This window comes from Eulemur rufifrons, chromosome 7 (assembly GCF_041146395.1).
Source record: "Eulemur rufifrons isolate Redbay chromosome 7, OSU_ERuf_1, whole genome shotgun sequence".
NCBI lineage: Eukaryota > Metazoa > Chordata > Mammalia > Primates > Lemuridae > Eulemur > Eulemur rufifrons.
The window spans coordinates 94,743,069-94,756,280 of NC_090989.1; the positions used below are offsets into that span (position 1 = coordinate 94,743,069).

The 13,212-nt window shown below is 34.0% G+C and overlaps 1 pseudogene; it reads right to left on the reverse strand.

The window, feature by feature from the left end:
- Positions 1–8,821: 8,821 nt before the first annotated feature.
- Positions 8,822–10,439, reverse strand: LOC138386517 (zinc finger CW-type PWWP domain protein 1 pseudogene; annotated as a pseudogene).
- Positions 10,440–13,212: the final 2,773 nt, after the last annotated feature.

Consider the following 13,212-nt stretch of genomic DNA (forward strand, 5'->3'; position numbering starts at 1 on the left):
AACAAATCTATGGAATTAGAGGTGAAGATAACAATTACTCATGGGGGGAGGGAGTTGAAGAGTAGTAATGGAAAAGAACACAGAGCCCCATAGGTTCTAGTAATGATGTTTGGGTTCTTGATCAAAGTGTTGGTTACAAAGGTGGGTTCAATTTATGAGAATTCATCAAGCTGTACATTATGATTTGTACACTTTTCTAAGTGTACTTCAATTGTGCACTTCAATTTAAAGAAAAACCAATCCCAGGCAATCTTGCTCTGATGTTCGTGATCTTAGGGACAGTGTTCATTTTACTTTACATATTGTTGGTAGGAGTGTAAATTGTTATAATCACGTTGGATCACAAAGTTAAATCATATGGTAAAGTTGAAGGTTTAAATATGATGTATTAATTCTGTTCTTAGGTATGTATCTCAGAGAAATTATTGTACATATCCAACAGAAGACATGTACAAGAATGCTCAGGACTGCATGAAGATAGAAATGAAGATAGAAAATATGCCAACTATTCATCAAATCAACAAAGAACTGAATTTATGTATATTTATACAATGGAATGTTATACATTATTGAACAAAAATACACTATAGTCACTCACATCCACAGGTATTAATTTTAGATATAAAATATTAAATGAACAAATCAGTTCTGGAAGATCACACAACATATGATAAAATTTTAACAAGCCTCCAAACAATAAAACTAAACAATATACTCTTTAAATGTGCACATAAATGCAATAAAAGCTAATTTTAAAAATGCAAGGGATTGATAAACAATAATTGTAGTTAGCAGTTATACCTGTAGAGAAGGCCAGGGTGTAGAATTTGAAAGGAGCACATGGTAGATAGAAAATATTGGTAAAGTTCTCCTTCTTGAATTATAAAATGGATTTATAATTATTTATTTGACATTATATTTATAATTTACATATGTTTCATATAGTCTTTTTATATGTTTAATATTATATTTTGAAGATGGTAAAGTAAAAAATAATGTAGAATACTCCAAAGCACTTTGGCTGTGATGGGAAGAAGAGAGATAAAATAGGAAAAAGATGGAACATAAAGTTTAGGGAGGATTCTTTGTATCTGTATTTTAAGGTAAAGGAGCCAATAGAAAGACAAATAACAATTTTTTTCTTTAATAAAAGAGTGGCAGTAATTGTCAGTGAGAGGTTTCTGGCCATGGCAGAGTGGAATGTGGAGGATCTCACCTGAGCCTGGCCCACACAGACACATTAGCCTCCTTCTTCCTCTGAGCCCCTCATGCAAGCTCATTTGGTTTGATTATCAGTTATCCTTCCCTTCTTTTGTGCTACCTATGAATATATACATGGTTATTAAAATATTAAAAATAAAACATTTTAGCATGAGAACTCTGTTTATAGGATCATATCCTCTACATGTCAGGAGGGCCTTTTGTTTTTTTTTTTAATTATGTTAAACTGATATCATTTTAAATGATAAACCTTATGTTTATCATTAGGTTGAAACATAGGAAGTTATCGTGTTTAATAAGCTTTGATCTACCAAATGACAATTTCATATGAATCATCTTATTACTAAGAGAATACTGTTCGTTCTTAAAAGAGTTGCTTTAGCTTCCAATGACCTCAAGTTCCATTACAGTAAGAAACAGGAGAACTGACAGTAGTTTAACTAGAAGAAAGAGTCTCTGAAGATAAAAATATAGGGTATAGGACTATTTCACATTTTGAAATAGTACAAATTAATCCTTCAAAAACAATCTTGAACTCCTAACATGTTGCTTGTTAGAGGATGCTCCTTCTTAGAAAAGGGTTTTTTGGTATAGGCTATGAATAGATTACCAAAGAAGTCAAGACCTGACCACAAGTTACATAGTATATATACAAAACATGGAGATAGTATTTGAGGCATAACTTACTTGAAGAAATATAGAAACATAACATTATTTTAAATGAAGAAGGTATAATTTCAACATAGAAAATCCTAAGATTTGTGTCCAACCTTATATATTATTAAACTGTGAATAGAAAATATTAATAATAATAGACAATAAATTGATTCAATACATGTACTAATATCTATCTTTTATTGAAAAAATGTTAAATGATACAGGTACTCAGACTAAAATCTCTCTATATAGTGGCACCTTTTTTGCATTTCTATGACATTAACTCATAAGCAAAGTGGTTGATAGAAAGAAGTAACTACAACTTAGTAGGTGTCTCCTTTGTTTAAATAAATACAAGTTGTTATGAAAGAGTAACTTCACTAAATATTTTTCTCTTCTTCAGATGCCATTGAATATTATAATTTCTATTTTGTGTAGAGTTCAAATCACCATCCAGGGTTTGTGAAAGGAAATTTAAATCTTTTCACAAAGATGTATAGTTTAGTAATAGTGAAACAAAATTCTGAGTAATATCCAACTACTAAGAGAAGACTGTAGCCACATGCCAATTCTGATGTGTTTAATTGCAAAGTTTATACCTAAATAGCTGCTTAATGATCTGGGACCTAGGCATCAAAATTGAAAACATTTCAATGATAACTGACTTCTTGGTGCTCATGAAATTTTCATGGATTCATGAAGTGTGACACATTAGATCATTTTACCTTTGCTTATTCTTCTATTCTGTGATATTGATGCTACATCTGAAATTATTCAGAAAGTGTGCATAGTGTCAGGCATTCATATTTATGTAAACTGATCACTTCTCTCTGATTACACTAGCTTGATTTCCTGCTATAGCCTTAGGTGTCTCACTTCAATTCATGACAAGACTGTATTTTGTGATTTTTTAACCCTTTCATTATATTAGAAAGTTTTAAAATTCCTTTTTAAAGATTCACTCTCTCACAAATCAGAGTATGAATAACTGATTTTTTCCACTTTTATCTGTGTCCAAATCAATAACCTATGATTCTTCTCTCTTTCAGGAGTTCTTTTTCAAAAGCTAGGGACTGCATCAAAATCTTTATGGGAATGAGCTATTTAAATGCGGAGAAAAAATTAGATTGCCCTCTTTTTCTTTTCCTTTTCGCATGTCAATGCATGATTACTGAAGTAAAATAGGAAGAAAAAAACAGCATGAAAGTTATTCAAATTCTGTTGGTCCCATTTCTGTATGTGGAATACAATTAATTAAACATAATTCAATAAAGAACTATATAGCATTTAACATGAAAAACATTACTTACTCATTCAAGGACTATTCGTTTGTCACCAATAGTGTGCCTGATAACTTTCTAAATAGAAAAAAAAATAAATAAAAGGAAAAGAAAAGGAAAGACAGGTAGTGTCCTTATGGTTTAATTTTATATCGGTGCACTTGGAAAGTCAGCACACATCAGAATTACTTGGAAGACTTGTTACAACTCAAATTCTGGGCCTCATACCCAGAGTTTGGGCTTTAGTAGGTCTGGAGGTGGCACCAGCTGATGCTGTTGGCCTGGGAACACATTTTGAAAACCACTGATTTATACAAATGCCTATATTCCAAATCAACTTTTATCTATGGAATCCAATGAAAACTTTGTCAAAGTTCTCACTTTTCTTTTACTCTTAATCTATATTGCCTATAATCATTCCAGTAATACAATTATTTACTTGCTAAAATGACAAGAAGGTGAGAGAATTCCTCCTAGAAAGGAGTGTTCAAAATTTCCTCAGGGTATCACCTGTTACTATTTAAGATTATTAAAAATGCTTGCAAATATTACTAATGCTGCCTACTGACTATATTTTCTCAGATGTGTGTGTTTATTTCCTGTAAACACTTTTGAAGTACAACAAACACATGAAAAGATGCACAAATCACAAGTTTATAGCTTGACAATTTTGTATAAAGTGAGCAAATACATTGTAATCAGCATCCAGATCAAGTTATTATTAGTATCCCCAGAAAACTCCTAGTGGCCTGTTCCACTTACGTCCCCTCTAAGAATAATCATGATTCTTCCTTCCTACATATCAATGAGGTAGATCTACTTCTACACATAAATAAGTAGAAACAAATAGAATCATACTGATCTACTTTGTGTGGCTGCTTCCTTTCCATTTTACTGGTTTTAGTTGTTTTTGCAGTTTTTCTGAACATTATCTCTGTGAGATTTACCTTGTCAGGTGTGGGTAGTTTTGTTTTGTTTTGTGTCTTCCATTGTGTTGTGTGACTATACTACGATATATTAATATTTATTCTATTGTTGCTAAACAGTTGAATTGTTTCCAATGTTTGGCAAGTGCTGTTATGCACATAATTATTCATAATTTTCGGTAAACATATTTATGAACTTTGCATAGGTATATGCATAAAAATTCAATTGTTGGGTAACAGGGAATATATATGTTCAGCTTTAATAAAAACTGACAAGTAATTTCCTTCCAGAGAGATTTTAACAATTTATATTCTCACCAGCAGCACATTAGAGTGCTGGCTGCTGCAAATCTTGCCAACACTTCTTTTAGTTTGTTTTGTTTAGCTCTGTTTTACTTCAGACATAATGGCGCGTTTATATGAAGTTTAGCACCTTTCACATATTTATTACAATGTTTATAGTAGATATTCTCTTTTTAAAATTGATTTATAGGCCAGGTTCACTGGTTTACACCTGTAATCTTAGCACTTTGTGAGGCAGAGGCAGGAGGATTGCTTCAGGACAAGAGTTAGAGATCAGCCTGAGCAAGAACAAGAGCAAGTCCCGCCTCTACAAAAACAGAAAAATTAGCCAGGCACGGTGATGTGTGCCTGTAGTCCCAGCTACGGAGAAGGCTGAAGCAGGAGGGTCAGGATCACTTGAGCCCAGGAGCTGGAGATTGAAATGACCTATGATGATGGTCATCATATAGTCTGGGCAACAGAACAAGACCCTGTTTCAAAAAAAAATTTATATAATGGATCCTTTGTATTATAAGAAGAATCTCCACCCACTGTGTGGCTTGTTTTCTCTCTAAATCCTGTCTTGTGAAATAAAATATTCTTAATTCAATATATTCACATTATTATTATTCCTTTTGGTTTACCACTGTTTGGGTGTTGGTTAAGGCATCTGCACTGGAATGTTTATAGCAGCACAATTCACAATTGCAATGATGTGGAAACAATCTAAGTGCCCATCAATACATGAGTGGATTAATAAAATGTGGTATATGCATACCGTGGAGTTCTACTCAGCCACAAAAAACAATGATGATCTAGCACCTCTTGTATTATCCTGGATGGAGCTAGAGTCCATTCTACTAAGTGAAGTATCGCAAGAATGGAAAAAGAGGCACCATATGTACTCACCATCAAATTGGTATTAACTGACTTAACTGACCAATGCTTAAGTGCACAAATGCTAGTAACATTCATCGGGTGTCGGGCAGGTGGGAGGGGAAAGAGGGGATGGGTATATTCACACCTAATGGGTGCAGTGCGCACTGTCTGGAGAATGGACATGCTTGAAGCTATGACTCGAGTGGGGCAAAGGCAATATATGTAGCTTATACATTTGTACCCCCGTAATTTGCTGAAATAAAAAAATTTTAAAAAGATTAATATTTTATCAGTGGATTTTTTTGCTCTTTATTTAAACACAAGCATGCTGTATGTTTTATGTAAATTTATCACCTATATATTAATTCTTTTATATTTTTTCGTGTTTTCTTACATGAGCTAGAACAGTAAAATGTTTACAAAAGTTCAAAGCAAGCATAATTTTACAGTTGCTATTTCAGAGGTAAAATTTTAATATTTCACTCTGAAGTATATTGTAAGGGTTTTTTAAGATATCGTTACCAGAAATTAAGGATATCACTTCTATTTTAAGTTGCCAAAGTTTTTTTCATAAAGAAGTGTTAACACTAACCAATAGCATTTTCTACCTCTATGAAGATGATAATCATAAGGATATAATACTTTTTTTTGTTAATGTCTTGATTCATTTCCAAAAGTAAACTAAACCTGTCTTCTTTTAATATCAATGCTTTTTTTTTTTTTTTTTGAGACAGAGTCTCACTCTGTTGCCCTGAGTAGAATGTGATAGTGTCAGCCTAATTCACAGAATCTCAAACTCCTAGGTTCAAGCAACCTCCCTGCTTCCACCTCCTGAGTAGCTGAGACTACAGGCACACACCAGGACATGGGCTGATTTTTTTATTTTTAGTAGATACAGGGTTTCTCTCTTGTTCAGGCTGATCTCCAACTCCTGAGCTCAAGCAATCCTCCTGCCTCAGCCTCCCAGAGTGCTAGGATTACAGGCGTGAGCCACCAAGCCTGGCCAACATCAATGTCTTTAGACCTTTTTTCCTGTAATTTTTCATTCTTGTACATTTATCAGTTGTTTTTATGACGTGTATATGATCCCTTAAAATTTATCTATTTTGTCTAACTTTTCAAATTGCAATATTTTACAATTATATTTTCAAAGTTTTATTTTGATGTGTTTTATCTTCAGTTCAAAATATTATTAAATTTTAGGTTGTGATTTTTATCTTCAATCTGATTTATTTTAAATTAAAATTTATATGTACACACATATGTATTAAATTTGTTCTTTATTTTTGTGTGAACTTAGAAAATATTATGAAAGATTTCAATCTCTTTGCTGAAGGCTTCTTTACTATTTAGCATATAATTAATATTGTTAAATTTTCTGAACACCTGAAAAATATCTCTTCATTTTTTCAGGGTGCAGTATTTTATATATGTGTGTGTATATATGCTTACACACACACGTATATAATGTCATTTGTTAAGTAATTCATATCTTCTATATGCTTACTGAATTTTTGTCTACTTGTTCTACCCACTATTGAGAGTAATGTGTCAAAGTCTGTTATTACAATTTTAATTATGTTATTCTCCATATTTTTTCACCAAATTTTATTTCATTCATTTAAAGCTATTATTAGCCAAACACAGATTTATTCTTACTATATTTCTTGCAAGTTGCCTAATTACCATTACGAAATTTTCTTCTCTCTCTAGTAATAGTTCTTGCATTCAAATCTTCCCTTTTCTAATATTGGCATTGCTACAGCAATTTTTGTTGCTGTTGTTGTTTTACACTGTATAGCATGTCTTTTACTTTCCATTTATTTTAAATTTTGTATATCCTTGTATATAGTGTGTTTTTGTAAACTTTATATAGCCAAGTTTTAGTTTTTACCCACTCTGACAATCTGATATATAATTGGGTTTAAATTTATGCCATCAAATTTATTTCCTTTCTTCTCTGCAATATTTCTCTATTTGCTTCAATCACATGTTTTTAGATATCACATTGCCTTACTCTATTAATCAGTTATTCCATCTTTTACTGTTTTTAGTGGTTCCTCTACAAATTAAAATATTCATTCCCCACTTTTTATACTTTAATACATAATATTATTTGGACCACTTTCTTAAAAATATTAGAACCTTGGAACAACTTGATTTATTTGCCTTTTCCTAATTTGTTACTATGTTCATACATTTCTTTTACATATATTTAAAGGCCCCCAAATATTATTATTTTTGTTATATAGTCAATGGTGTCCTGTAGTCAGCTTTTACCAGCTCTCAAAAAGAAATTTTGTGAATCTTTTCCTACCTCTACATTTAGTGACATCACACTGGTATCCTGAAGTTGGCCATGGTTAGCAATATTTACACCAGGAAAATTCATAAATGTGACAAATCAAGATTTTTTTTCAGAGAAATTAAACATTGACCACTATATGATACAGCCAGTATTCAATTATATTTATTCACATTTTTAGTTTTCTAATACTTGTCTTTCTTCCCAGCTGTGCATGTTTCTCTGGACTCATTTGCCTACTGTCTGAAGAATTATTTGTATTGTTTTAGTGGACTTATGCTGGTGAGGCATTCCCAGATTCTTAATTTTATTTGAATTTCTGGAAATTGTTACTGGACATAGAATTTTAATATTTTTAATATGCTTTTTGTGTCATAAAAATGTCATTTTGTTGAATTCTGGCTTTCTTCTCTGTTAGTGAGAACTCAGCTGTCATTCCTTTTGCTGTTCCTTTTTTCATCTTGCTTTAAAGGTTTTGTTTATCTTTGTTTTCATAATAGTTTCATTATAATGTGTCTAGTTTTTTTCTTCCACTTATGATTAATATCTGTCTCAATTTTTAAATACAAGAATTCTGGTCTTTCATGGGCATTAGAAAATATTTGGTCATTGCGTTTTCAAATATTGTACTTCAATCTCACTATTGAAGGAAGGAAATGGACTATTTTCAGAAGGAAAATCCAGTTACTGTATTTAATCTTATTCCTATATATATCATGCTTCTTTTGCTCCATTCTCTATTTCCTATTTGTTTTATCTGTGTATTTTAGTTGAGATGTTTCTTTTTTTTTTTTTTTTTTTTAACTGGTGACCTGCTTTATTAACACATAAACTGCACAACTCTGACTTGAACCTGGAAGCCAATTAACAGCCCCAACACTTAGCAACTTCTCAGGGGGGCCCCCGCTGAGAGGTTCTCCCTCCTGCTCTCCAGGGAAGAGAGCACACAACTATTCCTCAAAGGCCGTGGTGAATTTCTCTTCATCTTCTCTGGGCTGCGGCTCCGCTTTCTGCTCTGGTTCTTTTCCAACATCTTCCATAAGTAGCTCCAGGTCCAGGTCACTGGAGGCTTCATCTTAAGGGCGGACACTTCCAGTCTCCTGAGTCGGTGGTTCCTGGGGTCTAGGCCCTTCTTTCACAGCCAAGGCACAGGCCCCATCACGAGCTGGTGGGCTCAGGCCCTGTGGCACCATTCTGCCTTCTTTTTCCTCAGGTAAACTGGTTGCTGAGGCCTTGCTTTGGAGAGTTTTAAATTTTTTCCTAGGGCCTGGCTAGTCGGACTCTGAATTTCCTTGGCCTTTTTTCCTTGCAGTTAGGGATGCAGGAGTTGCTGTGGATTCACTGCCCAGAGATCTCTTCACCATCTTCCTTTTCAGGGTCCCACCTCGTACATCTGCCATACCTCTTCCTTGGGTTTTTTGGTCTGTATTTTGACTGACTGGGGTCCAGACAAAGTTGGGTCTACTTCTCTTCCTCCTCCTCTTCTTCCTCCTCTGATTCCTCCTCGTCCTCTTTCTCCAAGCAGGAATCTGGGCTGTTAGTCCCAGAGAGCATTAAGTCTTTTCCTTCCCCACTACGTCAGATCCATTGTATCAGCCTGGGAAACCAAACAAGTTAACCCGCTCCCGAATGCTGATGTGTTCTGCCTCTTGAACCACCATTAGGGCTGCCCCTAGTTTCTGGCTGCACTCTTTGTTCCTGCACTTTTTCACTCCTGCTAGCTCCAGGGACAGCTCCTCGAAGTTCTTTAATATGCTGACTGGGATCTAAGTATGAGAAACTGTTTCTCCAAAAACTGTCACATTATACTTTAGATGGCAGGGAATCAAGATGAGAAACAAAAAGAAAATATTCTGGCAGGTCAGCATCAGATACTACCATGCCTGGCCACCACAGTAACCATATTACTTGGCCCGGATGTTAGATGCTGGGATGTAGGAGGCATAGGCCACATCTCTCTCATGTCCTGTCCAGGTCTCCTCAGGAATATCACAGCAATTATACTCCAAGTCTGTATTCTGGTCACAGAACCAATTATCAGGGAGAACTGAGGGGTCAATGTTCCCACGCAGCTGCCTCCATTGTTACAGTTTGGGGAGGAACACTGGACCCAGATCAGACTTTGACCAAAACCACTTTGCTTTCCTTTTTGCTGGTTCCTGATCTGAAAATGATCCTGAACCATTTTCTTCAGTTGGTCTTTCCGTCTGTGTTCGTGTCTGCCTTGGATTTTCTCCATTTTTTCATCTTGAGTGTCCTTTTTTCTTTTGTTTAAAGGGAGTCTATTGAATTTCTTCCCAGAGGGTGCAGTTTCTGTCTGGCCTAACTTAGCTGTTCCTATCTCAGAGAAAACTTCATTGTCCTAAGAGGCTGAAATCTCTGGAGTATGAGGGACCATTATCTTCTCTGTATCAGCATTATCATTATCAGTAGCAGAAGTAGCAATGGCTGGCTCCTTGTCTGACTGGGTATGTACTATATAGACTGGGCACAGGAAGTCTCTGCAAAATCAAGGTCAGATCCTATCACCAAGCCCTCCTGGAGGGACCTTCGCAGCACAATCTGGATAATCTGCTGAAATTATGCATTGGAAAGACTTGATTTCTCCTTTGCTTTCTTCTCTATTTGCTTGTTGTCTTGAGCCTTTCCTTTTTTCTTCTGGCCACTGCTTGGACGATTCTCTGTGGTTGCTTTCTCTTCCTTCTTCTCTAGCCTAGCCTTTGGAAGCTTTGGCCTGGTCTCTGTCTCTGGGGAACTAATTCCCATGGTCTCCTCCTTGGGTGAGTTAGGGCTACAAGGTATCAGGCTATGCAATTTTTGTGCAGATGGGGCAAAGATTTTCTTTGGTACCTTTCCACGTTCTTCTTAACTCTGCAATGTTGTCATCATTCAGCTCAGAAACTACACTTTCTTTGCCACTGATTGATCAATAGAGAAGGGAAAGCCAGGAAGTCACTTTCTGATACCTCAAGTTGCTGCTCTTCTGTTTCAGGTGAATTACCTTCTTCCACATTAACAAATATTGAAAGCTTCGGGAGCAAGGAGGGTCTACAAGCAAGGGGCAGAGTGAGCTAACTCAGGGACTCAGCAACCCCTTCCCTAGTTGAGATGTTTCAACTGACCTCACTTCTTACTAATTTTGTCCTCTGCTGGTAAATTCATCTATTGAGTTGATTTTTGGTTTTTATGTTTCCTTTCTAGAATTTCCATTTGAATCTTTTGTATAGATTCCAATATTTTGCTGGATTCTTCATCTTTCTTTCTATTTTCTTAATTTTAAAAAGTTTCTTAAATATATCTTTTTTAATTAAAGTAGTTGTCAATTAACATCAACATCTAGATGGCCTCTGGTCCTTTTGTGTTTGTGTGTCCATTTAGCTTTCATTGCTGTTGTTTTTATTTTTATTTTTGGTCAAAAAATTCTGTCTGTGTCCTTGCCAATTGATTTTTAACTAAATGTCAGAAATTGTGTAGTAAAACCATTGTTATTATTATCTTTTATTCTTTCTTCACATAGACATATAGAGGGGAACTGATCAACTTAATTCTGTCAGGAATAAAACTAAATCAAGACTCTTTTTCAGGTGTGGTTGGGCACTGGTTGCTCCTCTCCAATGTAAGTTTCAACTGTCCAGGGCTTTTAGCATAGACCTTGTGGTCTCTAAAATCTTCAATTTCTGGGTTTTCTCAACATATTGAATAGGAAGAAAACATTGATTAAGAGGAAGGAGGAGGAGAAGGAAGAAGAAGAAGAAGAAGAAGAAGTAGTAGCAGTAGTAGTAGTGGTGGTAGTGGAGGAAGCATCATCATCATCATCTTGTTTCTGTAATACCAGTAGCAATCTTTAGCTTAAGCAAAGCAGCCATTCTAAGTCTTGCTTGTCCTAAGAATCAGCAAATGTCCCAGAGAGAAAAAGCTTAAAATCGTCAACTCCCATCTCTGTTTTCCAAAATCTTGAATTCATTTGTTCTCCTTCTTCCAGCAAGACTCTAATGTCTTTAAAACTGATGATTTTTGGTTTGGATACAACTTTTCTAGTTGTTCTTGGTGGGAGAGTTGGTCTACTGCTATTGTTCTGGCCTAAATGTTTCTTCATTTTCCTTGTAAAGTCCGACAGGCCTTTACTTTTTAAAAAGTCACAAAAAGGACCTAGATCAGCAAGATTTGTATCTATGGAAATGATATTTATTCATGGTATTAAAATAAATAAAGATATTGAAGCTTAAGTATCTCTGACTCATCTTTTCAACATGTTAAGCTAGCAATGAGCTACTTCAAAATATTTTTTTGTGAAAAGTAAACAAATATTTATAAATCACACTAGCAATACACAAACTATTTTAAATTATAAACCTCACAGGTACATATTTGAATCTTTTGTATTGGCTTAGAAAAGCATGACCACTGCTAACATGGCCTTTTTTTCTGGGAGTAACTTTTAAAAGTCTGAAGAGACAAAACTGATTTTTTTATGGTTAAGAAAAACCTATCACTTTCATCTAACCTCTTCTGTTTGATTTAATGTAACTAGTTAGAATTATACAAAATTTAAGAAGACTTCACATTTTAACACTTGGTATATGAATCCAAAAGGAAACATTTGAATATTTTGGTATTCTTGCTCAGCTATGATGCCAATTTTGGAAGTTTTATAATAAGTTTCAGTGTATATTTAGAATGATATATTTTTATTGAATATTTTTTCATGATATATAATAAAATATTAGGGTTAGCATATGTTACTCATAGACACCTCTATTTCTTGTACTTAATCTGAACAAATGTGGATATGAAGATGTTTTCCCTAAATAATTCTTAGACTGTAGCTTTTTATTGGGCTCATGATATTTTAAAAATCTGTTTTATTGGAAACAGGAGTTACTGAATTTTTCCTGTTATAAAGCTTTATAGCCCATTTTCGAAAATAAAAATGTACCATTATTGAAACATATTAGAAAGGAAGACTTTGTAAGTTAAATTACCTGTGACTCAGTATTGCTTTTTTATTCTCCAAATTAGTGTTTGGCCAGCATTTTAAAACAATTATCCTACTACAAAAGCAGCAACAGAAACTTTGCTCTATTTTTTTAAAAAAGGAACTTTGTATAAAAATGGAAAGTATTTAAAATTCTTTAAGATCTTTACACTGATCATTAAATGTTTAATATAAGTTTTATGTCATGAAATACTTATAGTTTTCTTTCTAAAATTCAAGTTAACTGCCTTAATTATGGGTGTTTTAATATTTAATAATTTGCTTTTAAGTTTAATTAACCACTAACATTTCTTTAGAGAAAATTAAGAATAAATTTTGAAAGGCACACTAATTTTTAAAAATTATTTATAGTAAAGATTAGTAATTCAAAATCATTGCACCATTTTACATAAAACAAAGACAAGGATTAAGTATTATCTGAAAAAGCATGAGATAAGAAATTATTCAATTCTACCCTACTGAATAATAGGTGCCAGAAAGTAAGATAGTGTTATTTTCTGTAATCCTTACCACTCAGACGCTTATTATTTTCTTTCAATGAATTATCTATTTCTGCAGTGAATCATATTATTTAATATTTTTGATTATTAAAAGAGTGAACACTGTGCAAAGTAAAGTGACTGACATTATACCTTTCAGGATGACAATTTACACCATGAGAACAGA